Source organism: Carica papaya, chromosome 8 (assembly GCF_054855325.1).
Source record: "Carica papaya isolate Zhongbai chromosome 8, ASM5485532v1, whole genome shotgun sequence".
Classification (NCBI taxonomy): Eukaryota; Viridiplantae; Streptophyta; class Magnoliopsida; order Brassicales; family Caricaceae; genus Carica; species Carica papaya.
This window is the reverse complement of record NC_142316.1, coordinates 10,723,453-10,747,788: the sequence shown is the minus strand read 5'-3', so window position 1 is coordinate 10,747,788 and position 24,336 is coordinate 10,723,453. Positions and strand designations below refer to the sequence as shown.

The following is a 24,336-nucleotide window of genomic DNA, read 5'->3' as shown; positions in this document are numbered from 1 at the left end:
AAACCACACAACTATCGATTCGGTGGTTTGAAAAAACAAAAAAAATTGTAACTTTTGAACCATGCAACAATCATAAAAAAACCATATCATTTGTCTGAAAATACAAATAAATAAAATAAAATAATTAAAAATCATATTATACATTAATATACCACCATTCAAACAAAACCTAAGAGTAAGTTTGCCCCTCCATCAACTCTTTTAAGTTTTCAAATAAATAAGAGATCATGATTCTATCTAAGAAGAAATCATGATGAAACATTCAAGCGACTAACGACGAGAGATCTATGTGCGAATCCTCCAAGAAACCTAAGGGTGTACTTGGAACATCCCATACATCAAAAGAATATAAGAATCAAATATCATTTCATTTCGTTCATATTTTCCATATACATCCTACCTCATGAAATATTTACTCCTGCTATGTATGAAAATGATAACATTTGTAAATCAAATGAAAGTCCGCAACGATAACATACAAATATGTCCTATCTCTGCTTTACAAATTGTAACTCTGTTAAACCTGTAAATATACTAAGTATTCGTCAACAGTAAAGCTAAGTCTGCTCACATTTTGAATCATAGCTTGGTTCTGGGAGCTCTTGGATTTGTTGCTGCTTAACCGTCTCTGTAATATAATAAAGGAATGAGCTACGAAGCCCAGCAAGGTCGATTTAGAACTAAAAACCAACTTACTGAAATAAGAGAACATAAATCCCTACTTTTTTCAATATTTTTGTGCACTCATAACACCAAACACCCATTTGTTCCCTCTCTCTTACAACCCCTATTCTTCTATCTACTGCATGCTAAAATCCACTCAAAATCCCATAACAGCACTCCCTTTACTCCACCCAGAATTCACCCAGAAATCTATAAAACCCTCTCTTTATGCCACACTGTCATAACTCTCCCTATCTCACACCTATTTCCCCAATTTCCTCAACTAATCTGCCCCCAGATATTCCCGACCCAGTCTGCTCTTCTTCTCTTACCTACACCAGCCTCTTACAGTCTGTTCGTACCTCCAGCATGTCCAAGGCAGCAGCTAATCAACCCAGGTCTCCTTAACAGTAGCTAAAATTCCAGATTCCCTGCGTTCACACTGTACCTCTCATTCTCGTTCTAATATCGATTAAAATGCCCCTGCTTCTTGACTCACATTTGCGTATAAACCAGCGGACCATAGTTCCAGTCGCGCGTAATGTCGAACGACCCATCTGAAAAAAAATTGTTGCGATACGAGGACTTCCCAAGAGGTCACCCATCCGAGTACTACTCTCCCCCAAGCACACTTAACTGCAGAGTTCTGATGGGATCCAATGCATTAGTGCTGGTATGATGCCACTTGTTTAATTTTGCGCTTCAAATACATACACTCCTTCTCTTTTCTTCCTCCTCCCGTCATTTGTTTCCTTGTTCGTGCGCACTGCACCTCCCGTACTCGTTCTAATATCAAGTAAAATGCCACGGCGCCGTGACTCACATTTGCGAATAAACCTGCGGACCATAAATCAAGTCACGCGTAACGTCGAAAGAATCATCTGCAAAAAGATGGGTGCAACACGAGGACCTCCCAAGAAAATGGGTGAAATATAAGGACTTCGCAGGAGGTCACCCATCCGAGTACTTTTCTCGCCCAAGCACCCTTAACTGCAGAGTTCTGATAGAATCCGTTGCATTAGTGCTGGTATGATCCCTCATGTTTCATTCTGCACTGCAAATACATACACTCTTTCTCCTTCCATCCCTCCTCCCGTCATTTGTTTCCTTGTGCGTGCACTCTGCATCTCTCTTTCTCGTTCTAATATCAAGTAATATGCCCCGGCACCGTGACTCACCTTTGCAAATGAACCAACGGTTTATAATTCCATTCGCGCGTAACGTCGAACAACCCATCCGAAATAAAATTGGTGCAACACGAGGGCTTGCCAAGTGGTCACCCATCCGAGTACTACTCTCGCCCAAGCACACTTAACTGCGGAGTTCTGATGGGATCCGGAGCTTTAGTGCTGGTATGATCACACCTGTTTAATTTTGCGCTGCAAATACATACACTCCTTCTCCTTTCTTCCCCCTCCCTTCATTTGTTTCCTTGTGCGTTCACACTTCACCTCTCATTCTCGTTCTAATATCGATTAAAATGCCCCTGCTTCTTGACTCACATTTGCGTATAAACCAGCGGACCATAGTTCCAGACGCGCGTAACATCGAACGACCCGTCTGAAAAAAAATTGGTGAGACACGAGGACTTCCAAGGAGGTCACCCATCCGAGTACTAATCTCGCCCAAGCACACTTCACTGCGGAGTTCTGATGGGATCCGGTACATTAGTGCTGGTATGATCGCACCTGTTTAATTTTGCACTGCAAATACATAAACTCATTCCCCTTTCTTCCCCCTCCCGTCATTTGTTTCCTTGTGCGTGCGCACTGCACCTCCCGTTCTCGTTCTAATATCAAGTAAAATGCTACAGCGCCGTGACTCACATTTGCGAATAAACTTGAGGACCATAATTCAAGTCGCGCGTAACGTCGAAAGAATCATCTGGAAAAAAATGGGTACAACACGAGAACTTCACAAGAAAATGGGTGAAATATAAGGACTTCGCAGGAGGTAACCCATGCTAGTACTACTCTCGCCCAAGCACCCTTACCTACGGAAGTCTGATAGAATCCGTTGCATTAGTGCTGGTATGATCGCACCTGTTTCATTTCGTGCTGAAAAAACATACACTCCTTCTCCTTCCCTCCCCCTCCCATCAATTGTTTCCTTGTGCGTTCACACTGCACCTCTCTTTCTCGTTCAAATATCGATTAAAATGGGTGTAACACGAGGACTTCACAAGAAAATGGATGAAATATAAGGACTTCGCAGGAGGTAACCCATGCTAGTACTACTCTCGCCCAAGCACCCTTACCTACGGAGTTCTGATAGAATCCGATGCATTAGTGCTGGTATGATCGCACCTGTTTCATTTCGTGCTGAAAATACATACACTCTTTCTCCTTCCCTCCCCCTCCCATTAATTGTTTCCTTGTGCGTTCACACTGCACCTCTCTTTCTCGTTCTAATATCGATTAAAATGCCCCTGCTTCTTGACTCACATTTGCGTATAAACCAGCGGACCCTAGTTCCAGTCCTGCGTAACGTCGAACGACCCGTCTGAAAAAAAATTGGTGCGACACGAGGACTTCCCAGGAGGTCACCCATCCGAGTACTACTCTCGTCCAAGCACACCTAACTGCGGAGTTCTGATGGGATCCGGTGCATTAGTGCTGGTATGATCGCACCTGTTTCATTTTGTGCTGAAAATACATAAACTCATTCCCCTTTCTTCCCCCTCCCATCATTTGTTTCCTTGTGCGTGCGCACTGCACCTCTCGTTCTCGTTCTAATATAAAGTAAAATGCTACAGCGCCGTGAATCACATTTGCGAAAAAACCTGAGGACCATAATTCAAGTCGCGCGTAACGTCGAAAGAATTATCTGCAAAAAAATGGGTGCAACACGAGGACTTCACAAGAAAATGGGTGAAATATAAGGACTTCGCAGGAGTTAACCCATGCTAGTGCTACTCTCGCCCAAGCACCCTTTCCTACGGAGTTATGATAGAATCTGTTGCATTAGTGCTGGTATGATCGCACCTGTTTCATTTCGTGCTGAAAATACATACAATCCTTCTCCTTCCCTCCCCCTCCCATCAATTGTTTCCTTGTGCGTTCACACTGCACCCCTCCTTCTCGTTCTAATACCGATTAAAATGCCCCTGCTTCTTGACTCACATTTGCAGATAAACCAGCGGACCCTAGTTCCAATAGCGCGTAACGTCGAATGACCCGTCTGAAAAAAAATTGGTGCGACACAAGGACTTCCCAGGAGGTCACCCATCTGAGTACTTCTCTCGTCCAAGCACACTTAACTGCGGAGTTCTGATGGAATCCGGTGCATTAGTGCTGGTATGATCGCACCTCTTTAATTTTGCGCTGCAAACACATACACTCCTTCTCCTTTCTTCCCCCTCCCGTCATTTGTTTTCTTGTGCGTGTGCACTGCACCTCTCGTTCTCATTCAAATATCAAGTAAAATGTCACGGCGCCGTGGCTCACATTTGCGAATAAATCTGCGGACCATAATTAAAGTCGCGCGTAACGTCGAGCGGCACATCTGAAAAAAAGAAAAAGGGTCCAACACGAGAATTTCCCAGGAGGTAACCCATCATTGTACTACTTTCGCCAAAGCACAGTTAACTGCGGAGTTCTGATGGGATCCGGTGCATTTGTGCTGGTGTGACCGCACCTGTTTAATTTCGTGCTGAAAATACATACACTCCTTCTTCCCTCCTCCCTCCCATCATTTGTTTCCTTGTGCGTTCACACTGCACCTCTCATTCTTGTTCTAATATCGATTAAAATCCCCCTGATTCTTGACTCACATTTGCGTATAAACCATTGGACCATAGTTCCAGTCGCGCGTAACGTCGAACGACCAGTCTGAAAAAAAATTGGTGCGACACGAGGACTTCCCAAGAGGTCACCCATCCGAGTACTACTCTCGCCCAAGCACACTTAACAGTAGAGTTCTGATGGGACCTAGTGCATTAGTGCTGGTATGATCGCACCCTTTTAATTCCGCGTTGCAAATACATAAACTCCTTCTCCTTTCTTCCTCCTCCCGTCAATTGTTTCCTTGTGCGTGCGCACTGCACCTCCCGTGCTCGTTCTAATATAAAGTAAAATACTACGGTGCCGTGACTCACATTTGCGAATAAACCTGAGGACCATAATTCAAGTCCCGCGTATCGTCGAAAGAATCATCTGCAAAAAAATGGGTGCAACACAAGGACTTCCTAAGAAAATGGGTGAAATATAAGGACTTTGCAGGAGGTCACCCATCCGAGTACTTTTCTCGCCCAAGCACCCTAAACTGCGGAGTTCTGATAGAATCCGTTGCATTAGTGCTGGTATGATCCCTCATGTTTCATTCTGCACTGCAAATACATACACTCTTTCTTCTCCCATCCCCCCTCCCGTCATTTGTTTCCTTGTGCGTGCACTCTGCATCTCTCTTTCTCGTTCTAATATCAAGTAATATGCCCCAGCACCGTGACTTACCTTTGCAAATGAACCAGCAGTTTATAATTCCATTCGCGCGTAACGTTGAACAACCCATCCGAAAAAAATAGATGCAACACGAGGGCTTCCCAAGTTGTCACCCATCCGAGTACTACTCTCGCCCAAGCACACTTAAGTGCGGAATTCTGATGGGATCCGGGGCTTTAGTGCTGGTATGATCGCACCTGTTTAATTTCGCGCTGCAAATACATACACTCCTTCTCCTTTCTTCCCCCTCCGGTCATTTGTTTCCTTCTGCGTTCACACTTCACCTCTCATTCTCGTTCTAATATCGATTAAAATGCCCCTGCTTCTTGACTCACATTTGCATATAAACCAGCGGACCCTAGTTCCAGTCGCGCGTAACGTCGAACGACCCGTCTGAAAAAAAATTGGTGCGACACGAGAACTTCCCAAGAGGTCACCCATCCGAGTACTACTCTCGCCCAAGCACACTTAACTACGGAGTTCTGATGGGATCCGGTGCATTACTGCTGGAATGATTGCACCTGTTTAATTTCCCGCTGCAAATACATAAACTCATTCCCCTTTCGTCCCCCTCTCGTCATTTGTTTCCTTGTGCGTGCGCACTGCAGCTCCCGTTCTCGTTCTAATATCAAGTAAAATGCTACAGCGCCGTGACTCACATTTGCGAATAAACCTGAGGACCATAATTCAAGTCGCGCGTAACGTCAAAAGAATCATCTGCAAAAAAATGGGTGCAACACGAGGACTTCCTAAGAAAATGGGTGAAATATAAGGACTTCGCAGGAGGTCACCCATCCTAGTGCTACTCTCGCCCAAGCACCCTTAACTTTCGGAGTTCTGATAGAATCTGTTGCATTGGTGCTGGTATGATTGCTCATGTTTCATTCTGCGCTGCAAATACATAAACTTTTTCTCCCTCCATCCCCCCTCCCGTCATTTGTTTCCTTGTGCGTGCACTCTGCATCTCTCATTCTCGTTCTAATATCGATTAAAATGCCCCTGCTTCTTGACTCACATTTGCATATAAACCAGTGGACCCTAGTTCTAGTCGCGCGTAACGTCGAACAACCCGTCTGAAAAAAAAAATTAGTGCGACACGAGGACTTCCCAGGAGGTCACCCATCCAAGTACTACTCTCGCCCGAGCACACTTAACTGCGGAGTTCTGATGGGATCTGGTGCATTAGTGCTGGTTTGATCGCACCCGTTTAAGTTTATGCTGCAAATACATAAACTACTTCTCCGTTCTTCCCCCTCCCGTCATTTGTCTCCTTGTGCGTGCGCACTACACCTCTCGTTCTCGTTCAAATATCAAGTAAAATACCACAGCGCTGTGACTCACATTTGCGAATAAATCTGCGGAACATAATTAAAGTCGCGCGTAACGTCGAACGGCACATCTGAAAAAAAAAAAAATGGGTGCAACACGAGAACTTCCCAAGAGGTAACCCATCATTGTACTACTTTCGTCAAAGCACACTTAACTGCGGAGTTCTGATGGGATCCGGTGCATTTGTGCTGGTGTGACCGCACCTGTTTAATTTTGGGCTGAAAATACATACACTCCTTCTTCCCTCCCCCCCTCCCATCATTTGTTTCCTTGTGCATTCACACTGCACCTCTCCTTCTCGTTCTAATATCGATTAAAATGGCCCAGATTCTTGACTCACATTTGCGTATAAACCAGCAGATTATAGTTCCAGTTGCGCGTAACTTCGAACGACCCGTCTGAAAAAAAATTGGTGTGACACGAGGACTTCCCAAGAGGTCACCCATCCGAGTACTACTCTCGCCCAAGCACACTAAACTGCGGAGTTCTGATGGGATCCGGTGCATTAGTGCTGGTATAACCGCACCCGTTTAATTCCGCGCTGCAAATACATAAACTCCTTCTCCTTTCTACTCCCTCCCATCATTTGTTTCCTTGTGCGTGCGCACTGCACCTCTCGTTCTACTTCAAATATCAAGTATAATACCACGGCGCCGTGACTCACATTTGCGAATAAATCTGCGGACCATAATTAAAGTCGCGCGTAACGTCGAACGGTACATCTGAAAAAAAAAAATGGGTGCAACACGAAAACTTCCCAGGAGGTAACCCATCATTGTACTACTTTCGCCAAAGCACACTTAACTGCGGAGTTCTGATGGGATCCGGTACATTTGTGCTGGTGTGACCGCACCTGTTTAATTTCGTGCTGAAAATACATACACTCCTTCTTCCCTCCCCCCCTCCCATCATTTGTTTCCTTGTGCGTTCACACTGCACCTCTCCTTCTCGTTCTAATATCGATTAAAATGCCCCTGCTTCTTGACTCACATTTGCGTATAAACCAGTGGACCCTAGTTCCAGACGCGCGTAACGTCGAACGACCCGTTTGAAAAAAAATTGGTGCGACACGAGGACTTCCCAGGAGGTCACCCATCTGAGTACAAATCTCGCCCAAGCACACTTCACTGCGAAGTTCTGATGGGATCCAGTGCATTAGTACTGGTATGATCGCACCCGTTTAATTTTGCGCTGCAAATACATAAACTCATTCCCCTTTCTTCCCCCTCCCGTCATTTGTTTCCTTGTGCGTGCGCACTGCACATCCCGTTCTCGTTCTAGTATCAAGTAAAATGCTACAGCGCCGTGACTCACATTTGCGAATAAACATGAGGACCATAATTCAAGTCGCGCGTAACGTCGAAAGAATCATCTGCAAAAAAATGGCTGCAACACGAGGACTTCACAAGAAAATGGGTGAAATATAAGGACTTCGCAGGAGGTAACCCATGCTAGTACTACTCTCACCCAAGCACCCTTACCTACGGAGTTCTGATAGAATCCGTTGCATTAGTGCTGGTATGATCGCACCTGTTTCATTTCGCGCTGCAAATACATATACTCCTTCTCCTTTCTTCCCCCTCCCGTCATTTGTTTCCTTGTGCGTGCGCATTGCACCTCTCGTTCTCGTTCAAATATCAAGTAAAATGCCACGGCGCCGTGACTCACATTTGCGAATAAGCCTGCGGACCATAATTAAAGTCGTGCGTAACGTCGAACGACACATCTGAAAAAAAGAAAATGGGTGCAACACGAGAACTTCCCAGGAGGTAACCCATCATTGTACTACTTTCGCCAAAGCACACTTAACTGCGGAGTTCTGATGGGATCCGGTGCATTTGTGCTGGTGTGACCGCACCTGTTTAATTTCGTGCTGAAAATACATACACTCCTTCTTCCCTCCCCCCCTCCCATCATTTGTTTCCTTGTGCGTTCATACTGCACCTCTCCTTCTCGTTGTAATATCGATTAAAATACCCCTGATTCTTGACTCACATTTGCGTATAAACCAGCGGACCATAGTTCCAGTCGCGCGTAACGTCGAACGACCCGTCTGAAAAAAAATTTGTGCAACACAAGGACTTCCCAAGAAGTCACCCATCCGAGTACTATTCTCGCCCAAGCACACTTGACTGCAGAGTTCTGATGGGATCCAGTGCATTAGTGCTGGTGTGACCGCACCTGTTTAATTTCGTGCTGAAAATACATACACTCCTTCTTCCCTCCCCCCCTCCCATCATTTGTTTCCTTGTGCGTTCACACTTCACCTCTCATTCTCATTCTAATATCGATTAAAATGCCCCTGCTTCTTGACTCACATTTACCTATAAACCAGCGGACCCTAGTTCCAGACGCGCGTAACGTCGAACGACCCGTCTGAAAAAAAATTTGTGCGACACGAGGACTTCCCAGGAGGTCACCCATCCGAGTACTAATCTCGCCCAAGCATACTTCACTGCGGAGTTCTAATGGGATCCGGTGCATTAGTGCTGGCATGATCGCAACTATTTAATTTCGTTCTGCAAATACATAAACTCATTCCCCTTTCTTCCCCCTCCCGTCATTTGTTTCCATGTGCATGCGCACTGCACCTCCCGTTCTCGTTCTAATATCAAGTAAAATGCCACGGTGCCGTGACTCACATTTGCGAATAAACCTGAGGACCATAATTCAAGTCGTGTGTAACGTCGAACGGCACATCTGAAAAAAAAAATGGGTGCAACACGAGAACTTCCCAGGAGGTAACCCATCATTGTACTACTTTCGCCAAAGCACACTTAACTGCAAAGTTCTGATGGGATCCGGTGCTTTTGTGCTGGTGTGACCGCACCTGTTTATTTTCGTGCTGAAAATACATACACTCCTTCTTCCCTCCCCCCCGCCCATCATTTGTTTCCTTCTGCGTTCACACTGCACCTCTCTTTCTCGTTCTAATATCGATTAAAATGCCCCTGATTCTTGACTCACATTTGCGTATAAACCAGCGGACCCTAGTTCCAGTCGCGCGTAACGTCGAACGACCCATTTGAAAAAAAATTGGTGCGACACGAGGACTTCCCAGGAGGTCACCCACCAGAGTGCTACTCTCGCCCAAGCTCACTTAACTGCGGAGTTCTGATTGGATCAGGTGCATTAGTGCTGGTATGATCGCACCCATTTAATTCCGCGCTGTAAATACATAAACTCCTTCCCCTCTCTTCCCCCTCCCGTCATTTGTTTCCTTGTGCGTGCGCACTGCACCTCCCGTGCTCGTTCTAATGTCAAATAAAATGCTACGGTGCTGTGACTCACATTTGCGAATAAACCTGTGGACCATAATTCAAGTCACGCGTATCGTCGAAAGAATCATCTGCAAAAAAATAGGTACAACACGAGGACTTCCTAAGAAAATGGGTGAAATATAAGGACTTCGCAGGAAGTAACCCATCCTAGTGCTACTCTCGCCCAAGCACCCTTAACTTGCGGAGTTCTGATAGAATCCGTTGCATTGGTGCTGGTATGATTGCTCCTGTTTCATTCTGCGCTGCAAATACATACACTTTTTCTCCCTCCATCCCCCCTCCCGTCATTTGTTTCCTTGTGCGTGCACTCTGCATCTCTCATTCTCTTTCTAATATCGATTAAAATGCCCCTGCTTCTTGACTCACATTTGCGTATAAACCAATTGACCCTAGTTCCAGTCGCGGGTAACGTCGAACGACCCGTCTGAAAAAAAAATTAGTGCGGCACGAGAACTTCCCAAGAGGTCACCCATCCGAGTACTACTCTCGCCCAAGCACACTTAACTGCGGAGTTCTGATGGGATACGGTGCATTGGTGCTGGTATGATTGCTCATGTTTCATTTTGCGCTGCAAATACATACACTTTTTCTCCCTCCATCCCCCCTCCCGTCATTTGTTTCCTTGTGCGTGCACTTTGCATCTCTCCTTCTCGTTCTAATATCGATTAAAATGCCCCTGCTTCTTGACTCATATTTGCGTATAAACCAGTGGACCCTAGTTCCAGTCGCGCGTAACGTTGAATGACCCGTCTGAAAAAAAAATTAGTGCGACACGAGGACTTCCCAGGAGGTAGCCCATCCGAGTACTACTCTCGCCCAAGCACACTTAACTGCAGAGTTCTGATGTGATCCGGTGCATTAGAGCTGGTATGATCGCACCTGTTTAATTTCGCGCTGCAAATACATAAACTCCATCTCCTTTCTTCCCCCTCCCGTTATTTGTTTCCTTGTGTGTGCGCACTGCACCTGTCGTTCTCGTTCAAATATGAAGTAAAATGCCACGACATCGTGACTCACATTTGCGAATAAATTTGCGGACCATAATTAAAGTCGCGCGTAACGTCGAACGGCACATCTGAAAAAAAGAAAATTGGTGCAACACGAGAACTTCCAAGGAGGTAACCCATCATTGTACTACTTTCGCCAAAGCACACTTAACTGCGGAGTTCTGATGGTATCCGGTGCATTTGTGCTGGTGTGACCGCACCTGTTTAATTTCGTGCTGAAAATACATACACTCCTTCTTCCCTCCCCCCCTCCCATCATTTGTTTCCTTATGCGTTCACACTGCACCTCTCATTCTCGTTCTAATATCGATTAAAATGCCCCTGCTTCTTGACTCACATTTGCGTATAAACCAGCAGACCCTAGTTCCAGACGCGCGTAACGTCAAACGACCCGTCTGAAAAAAAATTGGTGCGACACGAGGACTTCCCAGGAGGTCACCCATCCGAGTACTAATCTCGCCCAAGCACACTTCACTGTGGAGTTCTGATGGGATCCGGTGCATTAGTGCTGGTATGATCGCACCTCTTTAATTTTGCGCTGCAAATACATAAACTCATTCCCCTTTCTTCCCCCTCCCGTCATTTGTTTCCTTGTGCGTGCGCACTGCACCTCCCGTTCTCGTTCTAATATCAAGTAAAATGCTACAGCGCCGTGACTCACATTTGCGAATAAACTTGAGGACCATAATTCAAGTCGCGCGTAACGTCGAAAGAATCATCTGGAAAAAAATGGGTGCAACACGAGAACTTCACAAGAAAATGGGTGAAATATAAAGACTTCGCAGGAGGTAACCCATGCTAGTACTACTCTCGCCCAAGCACCCTTACCTACAGAGTTCTGATAGAATCCGTTGCATTAGTGCTGGTATGATCGCACATGTTTCATTTCGCGCTGCAAATACATACACTCCTTCTCCTTTCTTCCCCCTCCCGTCATTTGTTTCCTTGTGCGTGCGCACTGCACCTCTCGTTCTCGTTCAAATATCAAGTAAAATGCCACGGCGCCGTCGCTCACATTTGCGAATAAATCTGCGGACCATAATTAAAGTCGCGCGTAACGTCGAGCGGCACATCTGAAAAAAAGAAAAAGGGTCCAACACGAGAACTTCCCAGGAGGTAACCCATCATTGTACCACTTTCGCCAAAGCACACTTAACTGCGGAGTTCTGATGGGATCCGGTACATGTGTGCTGGTGTGACCGCACCTGTTTAATTTCGTGCTGCAAATACATAAACTCCTTATCCTTTCTTCCCCTTCCCGTCATTGTACTACTCTCGCCCAAGCACACTTAACTGCAGAGATCTGATGGGATCCGGTGCATTAGTGCTGGTATGATCGCACCCGTTTAATTATGCGCTGCAAATACATAAACTCCTTCTCCTTTCTTCCCCCTCCCGTCATTTGTTTCCTTGTGTGTGCACACTGTACCTCCCGTGCTCGTTCTAATATCAAGTAAAATGCTACGGTGTCGTGACTCACATTTGCGAATAAACCTGAGGACCATAATTCAAGTCGCGCGTATCGTCGAAAGAATCATCTGCAAAAAAATGGGTGCAACACGAGGACTTCCTGAGAAAATGGGTGAAATATAAGGACTTCGCATGAGGTCACCCATCCTAGTGCTACTCTCGCCCAAGCACCCTTAACTTGCAGAGTTCTGATAGAATCTGTTGCATTGGTGCTGGTATGATTGCTCATGTTTCATTCTGCGCTGCAAATACATACACTTTTTCTCCCTCCATCCCCCCTCCCGTCATTTGTTTTCTTGTGCGTGCACTCTGCATCTCTCCTTATCGTTCTAATATCGATTAAAATGCCCCTGCTTCTTGACTCACATTTGCGTATGAACCAGGGGACCCTAGTTCCAGTCGCGCGTAACGTCGAACGACCCGTCTAAAAAAAAAATTAGTGCGACACGAGGACTTCCCAGGAGTTCACCCATCCGAGTACTACTCTCGCCCAAGCACACTTAATTGCGTAGTTCTGATGGGATTCGGTGAATTAGCGCTGGTATGATCGCACTTGTTTAATTTTGCGCTGCAAATACATAAATTCCTTCCCCTTTCTTCCCCTCCCGTCATTTGTTTCCTTGTGCGTGCGCACTGCACCTCTCGTTCTCATTCAAATATCAAGTAAAATGCCACGGCACCGTGACTCACATTTGCGAATAAATCTGCGGAGCATAATTAAAGTCGCGCGTAATGTCGAACGACACATCTGAAAAAAAGAAAATGGGTGCAACACGAGAACTTCCCACGAGGTAACCCATCATTATACTACTTTCACCAAAGTACACTTAACTGCGGAGTTCTGATGGGATCTGGTGCATTTATGCTGGTATGATCGCACCTGTTTAATTTCGCGCTGCAAATACATAAATTCCTTCTCATTTCTTCCCCCTCCCGTCATTTGTTTCCTTGTGCGTGCGCACTGCACCTCTCATTCTCATTCAAATATCAGGTAAAATGCCACGGCGCCGTGACTCAGATTTGCGAATAAATCTGCGGACCATAATTAAAGTCGCGCGTAACGTCGAACGGCACATCTGAAAAAAAGAAAATGGGTGCAACACGAGAACCTCCCAGGAGGTAACCCATCATTGTACTACTTTCGCCAAAGCACACTTAACTGCGGAGTTCTGATGGGATCCGATGCATTTGTGCTGGTGTGACCGCACCTGTTTAATTTCGTGCTGAAAATACATACACTCCTTCTTCCCTCCCCCCCGCCCATCATTTGTTTCCTTCTGCATTCACACTGCACCTCTCTTTCTCGTTCTAATATCGATTAAAATGCCCCTGATTCTTGACTCACATTTGCGTATAAACCAGCGGACCATAGTTCCAGTCGCGCGTAACGTCGAACGACCCATCTAAAAAAAATTGTTGCGATACGAGGACTTCCCAAGAGGTCACCCATCCGAGTACTACTCTCGCCAAAGCATACTTAACTGCAGAGTTCTGATAGGATCCAGTGCATTAGTGCTGGTACGATGCCACTTGTTTAATTTTGCGCTTCAAATACATACACTCATTCTCTTTTCTTCCTCATCCGTCATTTGTTTCCTTGTGCGTGCGCACTGTACCTCCCGTACTCGTTCTAATATCAAGTAAAATGCCACGGCGCCGTGACTCACATTTGCAAATAAACCTGAGGACCATAATTCAAGTCGCGCGTATCGTCGAAAGAATCATCTGCAAAAAAATGGGTGCAACACGAGGACTTCCTAAGAAAATGGGTGAAATATAAGGACTTCGCAGGAGGTCACCCATCCTAGTGCTACTTTCGCCCAAGCACCCTTAACTTGTGGAGTTCTGATAGAATCCGTTGCATTGGTGCTGGTATGATTGCTCATGTTTCATTCTACGCTGCAAATACATACACTTTTTCTCCCTCCATCCCCCCTCCCGTCATTTGTTTCCTTGTGTGTGCACTCTGCATCTCTCATTCTCTTTCTAATATCGATTAAAATGCCCATACTTCTTGACTCACATTTGCGTATAAACCAGTGGACCCTAGTTCCAGTCGCGCATAACGTCGAACAACCCGTCTGAAAAAAAAAATTAGTGCGACACGAGGACTTCCCAGGAGGTCAACCATCCGAGTACTACTCTCGCCCAAGCACACTTAATTGCAGAGTTCTGATGGGATCCAGTGCATTAGTGCTGGTATGATCGCACCTGTTTAATTTCGCGCTGCAAATACATAAACTCCTTCTCCTTTCTTCCCCCTCCCGTCATTTGTTTCCTTGTGCATGCGCACTGCACCTCTCGTTCTCGTTCAAATATAAAGTAAAATGCCACGGCGCCGTGACTCACATTTGCGAATAAATATGCGGAGCATAATTAAAGTCGCGTGTAACGTCGAACAGCACATCTGAAAAAAAGAAAATGGGTGCAACACGAGAACTTCCCAGGAGGTAACCCATCATTGTACTACTTTCGCCAAAGCACACTTAACTGCAGAGTTCTGATGGGATCCGGTGCATTTGTGCTGGTGTGACCGCACCTGTTTAATTTCGTGCTGAAAATACATACACTCCTTCTTCCCTCCCCCCCTCCCATCATTTGTTTCCTTGTGCGTTCACACTACACATCTCATTCTCATTCTAATATCGATTAAAATGCCCCTGATTCTTGACTCACATTTGCGTATAAACCAGCGGACCATAGTTCCAGTCGCGCGTAACGTCGAACGACCCATCTGAAAAAAAATTGTTGCGATACGAGGACTTCCCAAAAAGTCACCCATCCGAGAACTACTCTCGCCTAAGCACGCTTAACTGCAGAGTTCTGATGGGATCCAGTGCATTAGTGCTGGTATGATGCCACTTGTTTAATTTTGCGCTTCAAATACATACACTCCTTCTCTTTTCTTCCTCCTCCCGTCATTTGTTTCCTTGTTCGTGCGCACTGCACCTCCCGTACTCGTTCTAATATCAAGTAAACTGCCACGGCGCCGTGACTCACATTTGAGAATAAACCTGCGGACCATAAATCAAGTCGCGCGTAACGTCGAACGACCCGTCTGAAAAAAAAAATTAGTGCGACATGAGGAGTTCCCAGGAGGTCAACCATCCGATGACTACTCTCGTCCAAACACACTTAATTGCAGAGTTCTGATGGGATCCGGTGCATTAGTGCTGGTATGATCGCACCTGTTTAATTTCGCGCTGCAAATACATACACTCCTTCTCCTTTCTTCCCCCTCCCGTCATTTGTTTCCTTGTGCGTGCGCACTGCACCTTTCGTTCTCGTTCAAATATCAAGTAAAATGCCACGGCTCCATGACTCACATTTGCGAATAAATCTGCGGACCATAATTAAAGTCGCGCGTAACGTCGAACGGCACATCTGAAAAAAAGAAAATGGGTGCAACACGAGAACTTCCCAGGAGGTAACCCATCATTGTACTACTTTCGCCAAAGCACACTTAACTACGGAGTTATGATGGGATCCGGTGCATTTGTGCTGGTGTGACCGCACCTGTTTAATTTCGTTCTGAAAATACATAACTCCTTCTTCCCTCCCCCCCTCCCATCATTTGTTTCCTTGTGCGTTCACACTGCACCTCTCCTTCTCGTTCTAATAATGGGTGACCACTTGGGAAGCCCTCGTGTTGCACCTATTTTTTTTCGGATGGGTTGTTCGACGTTACCCGCGAATGGAATTATAAACCGCTGGTTCATTTGCAAAGGTGAGTCACGGTGCCGGGGCATATTACTTGATATTAGAATGAGAAAGAGAGATGCAGAGTGCACGCACAACGAAACAAATGACGGGAGGGGGGATGGAAGGAGAAAGAGTGTATGTATTTACAGTGCAGAATGAAACATGAGGGATCATACCAGCACTAATGCAACGGATTCTATCACAACTCCGCAGTTAAGGGTGTTTGGGCGAGAAAAGTACTAGGATGGGTGACCTCCCGCGAAGTCCTTATATTTCACCCATCTTCTTGGGAGGTCCTCGTGTTGCACCCATCTTTCTGCAGATGATTCTTTCTACGTTACGCGCGACTTGATTTATGGTCCGCAGGTTTATTCGCAAATGTGAGTCACGGCGCCGTGGCATTTTACTTGATATTAGAACGAGTACGGGAGGTGCAGTGCGCACGCACAAGGAAACAAATGACGGGAGGGGGAAGAAAGGGGAATGAGTTTATGTATTTACAGCACAAAATTAAACAAGTGGCATCATACCAGCACTAATGCACTGGATCCCATCAGAACTCTGCAGTTAAGTGTGCTTGGGCGAGAGTAGTACTCGGATGGGTGACCTCTTGAGAAGTCCTCGTATCGCAACCATTTTTTTTCAGATTGGTCGTTCGACATTACGCGCGACTGGAACTATGGTCCGCTGGTTTATACGCAAATGTGAGTCAAGAAGCAGGGGTATTTTAATCGAAATTAGAACGAGAAGGAGAGGTGCAGTGTGAACGCACAAGGAAACAAATGATGGGAGGGGGAGAGGGAAGAAGGAGTGTATGTATTTTCAGCACGAAATTAAACAGGTGCGGTCACACCAGCACAAATGCACCGGATCCCATCAGAACTTCGCAGTTAAGTGTGCTTTGGCAAAAGTAGTACAATGATGGGTTACCTCCTGGGAAGTTCTCGTGTTGCACCCATTTTCTTTTTTTCAGATGTGCCGTTCGACGTTACGCGCGACTTTAATTATGGTCTGCAGATTTATTCGCAAATGTGAGTCACGACGCCGTGGCATTTTACTTGATATTTGAACGAGAACGAGAGGTGCAGTGCGCACGCACAAGGAAACAAATGACGGGAGGGGGAAAAAAGGAAGAGTTTATGTATTTGGAGCGCAAAATTAAACAGGTGTGATCATACCAGCACTAATGCACCGGATCCCATCAGAACTCCGTAATTAAGTGTGCTTGGGCGAGAGTAGTACTCGGATGGGTGACCTCCTGAGAATTCCTTGTGTTGCACTATTTTTTTTTTCAGACGGGTCGTTCGACGTTACGCGCGACTGGAACTAGAGTCCACTGGTTTATACGCAAATGTGAGTCAAGAAGCAGGGGCATTTTAATCGATATTAGAACGAGAAGGAGAGATGCAGAGTGCACGCACAAGGAAACAAATGACGGGAGGGGGGATGGAGGGAGAAAAAGTGTATGTATTTGCAGCGCAGAATGAAACATGAGCAATCATACCAGCACCAATGCAACGGATTCAATCAGAACTCCGCAAGTTAAGGGTGCTTGAGCGAGAGTAGCACTAGGATGGGTGACCTCCTGTGAAGTCCTTATATTTCACCCATTTTCTTAGGAAGTCCTCGTGTTGCACCCATTTTTTGCAGATGATTCTTTCGACGATACGCACGACTTAGATTTATGGTCCTCAGGTTTATTCGCAAATGTGAGACACGGCACCGTAGTAATTTACTTGATATTAGAACGAGCACGGTAGGTGCAGTGCGCACGCACAAGGAAACAAATGATGGTAGGGGGAAGAAAGGATAAGGAGTTTATGTATTTGCAGCGCAAAATAAAACGGTTGCGATCATACCAGCACTAATGCACCAGATCCCATCAGAACTCCGCAGTTAAGTGTGCTTGTGCGAGAGTAGTACTCGGATGGGTGACCTCCTAGGAAGTCCTCGTATCGCAACAATTTTTTTTCAGACGGGTCGTTCGACGCTACGCGCGACTGGAACTAGGGTCCGCTGGTTTATACGCAAATGTGAGTCAAGAAGCAGGGGCATTTTAATCGATATTAGAACGAGAAGGAGAGGTGCAGTGTGAACGCACAAGGAAACAATTGATGGAAGGGGGAGGAAAGGAGAAGGAGTGTATGTATTTTCAGCACGAAATGAAACAGGTGCGATCATACCAGCACTAATGCAACGGATTCTATCAGAACTCCGTAGGTAAGGGTGCTTGGGCGAGAGTAGTACTAGCATGGGTTACCTCCTGCGAAGTCCTTATATTTCACCCATTTTCTTGTGAAGTCCTCGTGTTGCACCCATTTTTTTGCAGATGATTCTTTCGACGTTACGCGCGACTTGAATTATGGTCCTCAGGTTTATTGGCAAATGTGAGTCACGGCGCCGTAGCATTTTACTTGATATTAGAACGAGCACGGGAGGTGCAGTGCGCACGCACAAGGAAACAAATGGCGGGAGGGGGAAGAAAGGAGAATGAATTTATGTATTTGCAGCGCGAAATTAAACAGGCGCGATCATAACAGCACTAATGCACCGGATCCCATCAGAACTCTGCAGTTAAGTGTGCTTGGGCGAGATTAGTACTCGGATGGGTGACCTCCTTGGAAGTCCTCGTGTCGCACCAATTTTTTTTCAGACAGGTCGTTCGACGTTACGCGCTTCTGGAACTAGGACCGCTGGTTTATACGCAAATGTGAGTCAAGAAGCAGGGGCATTTTAATCGATATTAGAACGAGAATGAGAGGTGAAGTGTGAACGCACAAGGAAACAAATGACGGGAGGGGGAAGAAAGGAGAAGGAGTGTATGTATTTGCAGCACGAAATTAAACAGGTGCGATCATACCAGCACTAAAGCTCCGGATCCCATCAAAACTCCGCAGTTAAGTGCGCTTGGGCGAGGGTAGTACTCGGATGGGTGACCACCTGGGAAGCCCTCGTGTTGCACCTATTTTTTTTCGGATGGGTTTTTTGACGTTACGCGCGAATGGAATTATAATCCGCTGGTTCATTTGCAAGGGTGAGTCACGGTGCCGGGGCATATAACTTGATATTAGATTGAGAAAGAGAGATGCAGAGTGCACGCACAAGGAAACAAATCACGGGAGGGGGGATGGAAGGAGAAAGAGTGTATGTATTTGCATTGCAGAATGAAACATGAAGGATCATACCAGCACTAATGCAACGGATTCTATCAGAACTCCGCAGTTAAGGGTGCATGGGCGAGAAAAGTACTCGGATTGGTGACCTCCTGCGAAGTCCTTATATTTCACCCATTTTCTTGGGAGGTCCTCATGTTGCACCCATCTTTTTGCAGATGACTCTCTCGACGTTACGCACGACTTTATTTATGGTCCGCAGGTTTATTCGCAAATTTGAGTCACGGCGCCGTGGCATTTTACTTGATATTATAACGAGCACGGGAGGTGCAGTGCGCACGCACAAGGAAACAAATGACGGGAGGAGGAAGAAAAGAGAAGGAGTGTATGTATTTAAAGCGCAAAATTAAACAAGTGGCATCATACCAGCACTAATGCACTGGATCCCATCAGAACTCTGCAGTTAAGTGTGCTTGGGCGAGAGTAGTACTCGGAAGGGTGACCTCTTGGGAATTCCTCGTATCGCAACAATTTTTTTTCTGATGGGTCGTTCGACGTTACACGCGACTGGAACTATGGTCCGCTGGTTTATACGCAAATGTGAGTTAAAAATCAGGGGCATTTTTATCGATATTAGAACGAGAAGGAGAGGTGCAGTGTGAACGCACAAAGAAACAAATGATGGGAGGGGGGGAGGGAAGAAGGAGTGTATGTATTTTCAGCACGAAATTAAACAGGTGCGGTCCCACCAGCACAAATGCACCGGATCCCATCAGAACTCTGCAGTTAAGTGTGCTTGGGCGAGAGTAGTACTCGAATGGGTGACCTCCTGGGAAGTCCTCGTGTCGCACTAATTTTTTTTTTCAGACGGGTCGTTCGACGTTACGCGCGACTGGAACTAGGGTCCATTGGTTTATACGCAAATGTGAGTCAAGAAACAGGGGCATTTTAATCGATATTAGAACGAGAAGGAGAGATGCAGAGTGCACGCACAAGGAAACAAATGACGGGAGGGGTGATGGAGGGAGAAAAAGTGCATGTATTTGCAGCGCAGAAAGAAACATGAGCAATCATACCAGCACCAATGCAACGGATTCTATCAGAACTCCGCAAGTTAGGGATGCTTGGGCGAGAGTAGCACTAGGATGGGTGACCTCCTGCGAAGTCCTTATATTTCACCCATTTTCTTAAGAAGTCCTCGTGTTGCACCCATTTTTTTGCAGATGATTCTTTCGACGATACGCGCGACTTGAATTATGGTCCTCAGGTTTATTCGCAAATGTGAGTCACGGCACCGTAGCATTTTACTTGATATTAGAACGAGCACGGGAGGTGCAGTGCGCACGCACAAGGAAACAAATGGCGGGAGGGGAAAGAAAGGAGAATGAGTTTATGTATTTGCAGCGCGAAATTAAACAGGCGCGGTCATAACAGCACTAATGCACCAGATCCCATCAGAACTCTGCAGTTAAGCGTGCTTCGGCGAGAGTAGTTCTCGGATGGGTGACCTCTTGGGAAGTCCTCGTATCGCAACAATTTTTTTTCAGATGGGTCGTTCGACGTTACGCGCGACTAGAACTATGGTCCGCTGGTTTATACGCAAATGTGAGTCAAGAATCAGGGGCATTTTAATCTATATTAGAACGAGAATGAGATGTGTAGTGTGAACGCACAAGGAAACAAATGATGGGAGGGGGGGAGGGAAGGAGTGTATGTATTTTCAGCACGAAATTAAACAGGTGCGGTCACACCAGCACAAATGCACCGGATTCCATCAGAACTCCGCAGTTAAGTGTGCTTTGGCGAAAGTAGTACAATGATGGGTTACCTCCTGGGAAGTTCTCGTGTTGCACCAATTTTCTTTTTTTCAGATGTGCCATTCGACGTTACGCGCGACTTTAATTATGGTCCGCAGATTTATTCGCAAATGTGAGTCACGGCGCCGTGGCATTTTACTTGATATTTGAACGAGAACGAGAGGTGCAGTGCACACGCACAAGGAAACAAATGACGGGAGGGGGAAGAAAGGAGAAGGAGTTTATGTATTTGCAGCGCGAAATTAAACTGGTGCGATCATACCAGCACTAATGCACCGGATCCCATCAGAACTCCGCAGATAAGTGTACTTGGGCGAGAGTAGTACTCGGATGGGTGACCTCCTTGGAAGTCCTCGTGTCACACTAATTTTTTTTTTCAGAGGGGTCGTTCGACGTTACGCGTGACTGGAACTAGGGTCCATTGGTTTATACGCAAATGTGAGTCAAGAAGCAGGGGCATTTTAATCGATATTAGAACGAGAAGGAGAGATGCAGAGTGCACGCACAAGGAAACAAATGACGAGAGGGGTGATGGAGGGAGAAAAAGTGTATGTATTTGCAGCGCAGAATGAAACATGAGCAATCATACCAGCACCAATGCAACGGATTCTATCAGAACTCCGCAAGTTAGGGGTGCTTGGGCGAGAGTAGCACTAGGATGGGTGACCTCCTGCGAAGTCCTTATATTTCACCCATTTTCTTAAGAAGTCCTTGTGTTGTACCCATTTTTTTGCAGATGATTCTTTCGACGATACGCGCGACTTGAATTCTGGTGCTCAGGTTTACTCGCAAATGTGAGTCACGGCACCGTAGCATTTTACTTGATATTAGAACGAGCACGGGAGGTGCAGTGCGCACGCACAAGGAAACAAATGGCGGGAGGGGGAAGAAAGGAGAATGAGTTTATGTATTTGCAGCGCGAAATTAAACAGGTGCGATCATAACAGCACTAATGCACCGGATCCCATCAGAACTCCGCAGTTAAGTGTGCTTGGGCGAGATTAGTACTCGGATGGGTGACCTCCTAGGAAGTTCTCGTGTCGCACCAATTTTTTTTCAGACGGGTCATTCGACGTTACGCGCGTCTGGAACTAGGGTCCGCTGGTTTATACGCAAATGTGAGTCAAGAAGCAGGGGCATTTTAATCGATATTAGAACGAGAATGAGAGGTGAAGTGTGAACGCACAAGGAAACAAATGACGGGAGGGGGAAGAAAGGAGAAGGAGTGTATGTATTTGAAGCGCGAAATTAAACAGGGGGATCCAGTGCATTAGTGCTGGTATGATGCCACTTGTTTAATTTTGCGCTTCAAATACATACACTCCTTCTCTTTTCTTCCTCCTCCCGTCATTTGTTTCCTTGTGCGTGCGCATTGCACCTCCCGTACTCGTTCTAATATCAAGTAAAATGCCACGGTGCCGTGACTCACATTTGCGAAAAAACCTGCGGACCATAAATCAAGTCGCGCGTAACGTCGAAAGAATCATCTACAAAAAGATGGGTGCAACACGAGGACCTCCCAAGAAAATGGGTGAAATATAAGACTTCGCAGAAGGTCACCCATCCGAGTACTTTTCTCGCCCAAGCACCCTTAACTGCGGAGGTGTGATAGAATCCGTTGCATTAGTGCTGGTATGATCCCTCATGTTTCATTCTGCACTGCAAATACATACAGTCTTTCTCCTCCCATCCCCCCTCCCGTCATTTGTTTCCTTGTGCGTGCACTCTGCATTTCTCTTTCTCGTTCTAATATCAAGAAATATGCCCCGGCACCGTGACTCATCTTTGTAAATGAACCAGCGGTTTATAATTCTATTCGCGCGTAACGTCGAACAACCCATCCGAAAAAAAATAGGTGCAACACGAGGGCTTCCCAAGTGGTCACCCATCCGAGTACTATGCTCGCCCAAGCACACTTAACTGCGGAGTTCTGATGGGATCCGGAGCTTTAGTGCTGGTATGATCGCACCTGTTTACTTTCGCGCTGCAAATACATACACTCCTTCTCCTTTCTTCCCCCTCCTGTCATTTGTTTCCTTGTGCGTTCACACTTCACCTCTCATTCTCGTTCCAATATCGATTAAAATGCCCCTGCTTCTTGACTCACATTTGCGTATAAACCAGCGGACCCTAGTTCCAGACGCGCGTAACGTCGAACGACCCGTCTGAAAAAAAATTGGTGCGACACGAGGACTTCCCAGGAGGTCACCCATCCGAGTACTAATCTCGCCCAAGCACACTTCACTGCGGAGTTCTGATGGGATCCGGTGCATTAGTGCTGGTATGATCGCACCTGTTTAATTTCGCGCTGCAAATACATAAACTCATTCCCCTTTCTTCCCCATCCAGTCATTTGTTTCCTTGTGCGTGCGCACTGCACCTCCCGTTCTCGTTCTAATATCAAGTAAAATGCTACAGCGCCGTGACTCACATTTCCGAATAAACCTGAGGACCATAATTCAAGTCGCGCGTAACGTCGAAAGAATCATCTGCAAAAAAATGGGTGCAACACGAGGACTTCACAAGAAAATGGGTGAAATATAAGGACTTCCCAGGAGGTAACCCATGCTAGTACTACTCTCGCCCAAGCACCCTTACCTACGGAGTTCTGATAGAATCCGTTGCATTAGTGCTGGTATGATCGCACCTGTTTCATTTCGCGCTGCAAATACATAAACTCCTTCTCCTTTCTTCCCCCTCCCGTTATTTGTTTCCTTGTGCGTGCGCACTGAACCTCCCGTTCTCGTTTTAATATCAAGTAAAATGGTACAGCGCCGTGACTCACATTTGCGAATAAACCTGAGGACCAAAATTCAAGTCGCGCGTAACGTCGAAAGAATCATCTGCAAAAAAATGGGTGCAACACGAGGACTTCACAAGAAAATGGATGAAATATAAGGACTTCCCAGGAGGTAACCCATGCTAGTACTACTCTCGCCCAAGCACCCTTACCTACGGAGTTCTGATAGAATCCGTTGCATTAGTGCTGGTATGATCGCACCTGTTTCATTTCGCGCTGCAAATACATAAACTCCTTCTCCTTTCTTCCCCCTCCCGTGATTTTTCTCCTTGTGCGTGCGCACTGCACCTCTCGTTCTCGTTCAAATATCAAGAAAAATGCCACGGCGCCGTGATTCACATTTGCGAATAAATCTGCGGACAATAATTAAAGTCGCGCGTAACGTCGAACGCCACATCTGAAAAAAAAAATGGGTGCAACACGAGAACTTCCCAGGAGGTAACCCATCATTGTACTACTTTCGCCAAAGCACACTTAACTGCAGAGTTCTGATGGGATCCGGTGCATTTGTGCTGGTGTGACCGCACCTGTTTAATTTCGTGCTGAAAATACATACACTCCTTCTTCCCTCCCGCCCTCCCATAATTTGTTTCCTTTTGCGTTCACACTACACCTCTCCTTCTCGTTCTAATATCGATTAAAATGGCCTTGCTTCTTGACTCACATTTGTGTATAAACCAGCGGACCCTAGTTCCAGTCGCGCGTAACGTCGAAC

At 46.1% G+C, this 24,336-nt stretch overlaps 5 non-coding genes and 43 pseudogenes across 5 annotated transcripts; 12 read left to right on the top strand and 36 right to left on the bottom strand.

The window, feature by feature from the left end:
* Positions 1-1,231: 1,231 nt before the first annotated feature.
* On the bottom strand, positions 1,232-1,349 carry LOC148241941 (5S ribosomal RNA; annotated as a pseudogene).
* Positions 1,350-1,910: 561 nt separating this feature from the next.
* LOC148241940 (5S ribosomal RNA) lies at positions 1,911-2,029 on the bottom strand (annotated as a pseudogene).
* A 205-nt stretch (positions 2,030-2,234) lies between these two features.
* LOC148241939 (5S ribosomal RNA) lies at positions 2,235-2,353 on the bottom strand (annotated as a pseudogene).
* Positions 2,354-3,176: 823 nt separating this feature from the next.
* On the bottom strand, positions 3,177-3,295 carry LOC148241938 (5S ribosomal RNA). The gene has a single exon (XR_015815550.1). It is a non-coding gene; the product is annotated as a 5S ribosomal RNA (ribosomal RNA).
* Positions 3,296-3,854: 559 nt separating this feature from the next.
* Positions 3,855-3,973, bottom strand: LOC148241937 (5S ribosomal RNA; annotated as a pseudogene).
* A 209-nt stretch (positions 3,974-4,182) lies between these two features.
* Positions 4,183-4,301, bottom strand: LOC148241936 (5S ribosomal RNA; annotated as a pseudogene).
* A 203-nt stretch (positions 4,302-4,504) lies between these two features.
* On the bottom strand, positions 4,505-4,623 carry LOC148241935 (5S ribosomal RNA; annotated as a pseudogene).
* A 559-nt stretch (positions 4,624-5,182) lies between these two features.
* Positions 5,183-5,301, bottom strand: LOC148241934 (5S ribosomal RNA; annotated as a pseudogene).
* A 205-nt stretch (positions 5,302-5,506) lies between these two features.
* Positions 5,507-5,625, bottom strand: LOC148241933 (5S ribosomal RNA; annotated as a pseudogene).
* A 563-nt stretch (positions 5,626-6,188) lies between these two features.
* On the bottom strand, positions 6,189-6,307 carry LOC148241932 (5S ribosomal RNA; annotated as a pseudogene).
* Positions 6,308-6,517: 210 nt separating this feature from the next.
* LOC148241931 (5S ribosomal RNA) lies at positions 6,518-6,636 on the bottom strand (annotated as a pseudogene).
* A 204-nt stretch (positions 6,637-6,840) lies between these two features.
* LOC148241930 (5S ribosomal RNA) lies at positions 6,841-6,959 on the bottom strand (annotated as a pseudogene).
* Positions 6,960-7,167: 208 nt separating this feature from the next.
* Positions 7,168-7,286, bottom strand: LOC148241929 (5S ribosomal RNA; annotated as a pseudogene).
* A 204-nt stretch (positions 7,287-7,490) lies between these two features.
* Positions 7,491-7,609, bottom strand: LOC148241928 (5S ribosomal RNA; annotated as a pseudogene).
* A 235-nt stretch (positions 7,610-7,844) lies between these two features.
* Positions 7,845-7,963, bottom strand: LOC148241927 (5S ribosomal RNA; annotated as a pseudogene).
* Positions 7,964-8,172: 209 nt separating this feature from the next.
* On the bottom strand, positions 8,173-8,291 carry LOC148241926 (5S ribosomal RNA; annotated as a pseudogene).
* Positions 8,292-8,495: 204 nt separating this feature from the next.
* LOC148241925 (5S ribosomal RNA) lies at positions 8,496-8,614 on the bottom strand (annotated as a pseudogene).
* A 204-nt stretch (positions 8,615-8,818) lies between these two features.
* Positions 8,819-8,937, bottom strand: LOC148241924 (5S ribosomal RNA; annotated as a pseudogene).
* Positions 8,938-9,144: 207 nt separating this feature from the next.
* LOC148241923 (5S ribosomal RNA) lies at positions 9,145-9,263 on the bottom strand (annotated as a pseudogene).
* A 204-nt stretch (positions 9,264-9,467) lies between these two features.
* LOC148241922 (5S ribosomal RNA) lies at positions 9,468-9,586 on the bottom strand (annotated as a pseudogene).
* Positions 9,587-10,148: 562 nt separating this feature from the next.
* On the bottom strand, positions 10,149-10,267 carry LOC148241921 (5S ribosomal RNA; annotated as a pseudogene).
* A 207-nt stretch (positions 10,268-10,474) lies between these two features.
* On the bottom strand, positions 10,475-10,593 carry LOC148241920 (5S ribosomal RNA; annotated as a pseudogene).
* Positions 10,594-10,802: 209 nt separating this feature from the next.
* On the bottom strand, positions 10,803-10,921 carry LOC148241919 (5S ribosomal RNA; annotated as a pseudogene).
* A 204-nt stretch (positions 10,922-11,125) lies between these two features.
* On the bottom strand, positions 11,126-11,244 carry LOC148241918 (5S ribosomal RNA). Its single transcript, XR_015815254.1, has one exon. It is a non-coding gene; the product is annotated as a 5S ribosomal RNA (ribosomal RNA).
* Positions 11,245-11,807: 563 nt separating this feature from the next.
* On the bottom strand, positions 11,808-11,926 carry LOC148241917 (5S ribosomal RNA; annotated as a pseudogene).
* Positions 11,927-12,625: 699 nt separating this feature from the next.
* On the bottom strand, positions 12,626-12,744 carry LOC148241916 (5S ribosomal RNA; annotated as a pseudogene).
* Positions 12,745-12,952: 208 nt separating this feature from the next.
* Positions 12,953-13,071, bottom strand: LOC148241915 (5S ribosomal RNA; annotated as a pseudogene).
* A 209-nt stretch (positions 13,072-13,280) lies between these two features.
* LOC148241914 (5S ribosomal RNA) lies at positions 13,281-13,399 on the bottom strand (annotated as a pseudogene).
* Positions 13,400-14,283: 884 nt separating this feature from the next.
* LOC148241913 (5S ribosomal RNA) lies at positions 14,284-14,402 on the bottom strand (annotated as a pseudogene).
* A 209-nt stretch (positions 14,403-14,611) lies between these two features.
* Positions 14,612-14,730, bottom strand: LOC148241912 (5S ribosomal RNA; annotated as a pseudogene).
* A 530-nt stretch (positions 14,731-15,260) lies between these two features.
* On the bottom strand, positions 15,261-15,379 carry LOC148241911 (5S ribosomal RNA; annotated as a pseudogene).
* A 209-nt stretch (positions 15,380-15,588) lies between these two features.
* On the bottom strand, positions 15,589-15,707 carry LOC148241910 (5S ribosomal RNA; annotated as a pseudogene).
* A 701-nt stretch (positions 15,708-16,408) lies between these two features.
* Positions 16,409-16,526, top strand: LOC148241909 (5S ribosomal RNA; annotated as a pseudogene).
* Positions 16,527-16,730: 204 nt separating this feature from the next.
* LOC148241908 (5S ribosomal RNA) lies at positions 16,731-16,849 on the top strand (annotated as a pseudogene).
* A 206-nt stretch (positions 16,850-17,055) lies between these two features.
* On the top strand, positions 17,056-17,174 carry LOC148241907 (5S ribosomal RNA; annotated as a pseudogene).
* A 562-nt stretch (positions 17,175-17,736) lies between these two features.
* Positions 17,737-17,855, top strand: LOC148241906 (5S ribosomal RNA; annotated as a pseudogene).
* A 559-nt stretch (positions 17,856-18,414) lies between these two features.
* On the top strand, positions 18,415-18,533 carry LOC148241905 (5S ribosomal RNA; annotated as a pseudogene).
* Positions 18,534-18,737: 204 nt separating this feature from the next.
* Positions 18,738-18,856, top strand: LOC148241904 (5S ribosomal RNA). Its single transcript, XR_015815352.1, has one exon. It is a non-coding gene; the product is annotated as a 5S ribosomal RNA (ribosomal RNA).
* Positions 18,857-19,417: 561 nt separating this feature from the next.
* LOC148241903 (5S ribosomal RNA) lies at positions 19,418-19,535 on the top strand (annotated as a pseudogene).
* Positions 19,536-19,739: 204 nt separating this feature from the next.
* On the top strand, positions 19,740-19,858 carry LOC148241902 (5S ribosomal RNA; annotated as a pseudogene).
* A 563-nt stretch (positions 19,859-20,421) lies between these two features.
* On the top strand, positions 20,422-20,540 carry LOC148241901 (5S ribosomal RNA; annotated as a pseudogene).
* Positions 20,541-20,741: 201 nt separating this feature from the next.
* On the top strand, positions 20,742-20,860 carry LOC148241900 (5S ribosomal RNA; annotated as a pseudogene).
* Positions 20,861-21,069: 209 nt separating this feature from the next.
* On the top strand, positions 21,070-21,188 carry LOC148241899 (5S ribosomal RNA; annotated as a pseudogene).
* Positions 21,189-21,751: 563 nt separating this feature from the next.
* On the top strand, positions 21,752-21,870 carry LOC148241898 (5S ribosomal RNA; annotated as a pseudogene).
* An 803-nt stretch (positions 21,871-22,673) lies between these two features.
* Positions 22,674-22,792, bottom strand: LOC148241897 (5S ribosomal RNA). Its single transcript, XR_015814280.1, has one exon. It is a non-coding gene; the product is annotated as a 5S ribosomal RNA (ribosomal RNA).
* Positions 22,793-22,997: 205 nt separating this feature from the next.
* Positions 22,998-23,116, bottom strand: LOC148241896 (5S ribosomal RNA). The gene has a single exon (XR_015815914.1). It is a non-coding gene; the product is annotated as a 5S ribosomal RNA (ribosomal RNA).
* A 235-nt stretch (positions 23,117-23,351) lies between these two features.
* LOC148241895 (5S ribosomal RNA) lies at positions 23,352-23,470 on the bottom strand (annotated as a pseudogene).
* Positions 23,471-24,031: 561 nt separating this feature from the next.
* LOC148241894 (5S ribosomal RNA) lies at positions 24,032-24,150 on the bottom strand (annotated as a pseudogene).
* Positions 24,151-24,336: the final 186 nt, after the last annotated feature.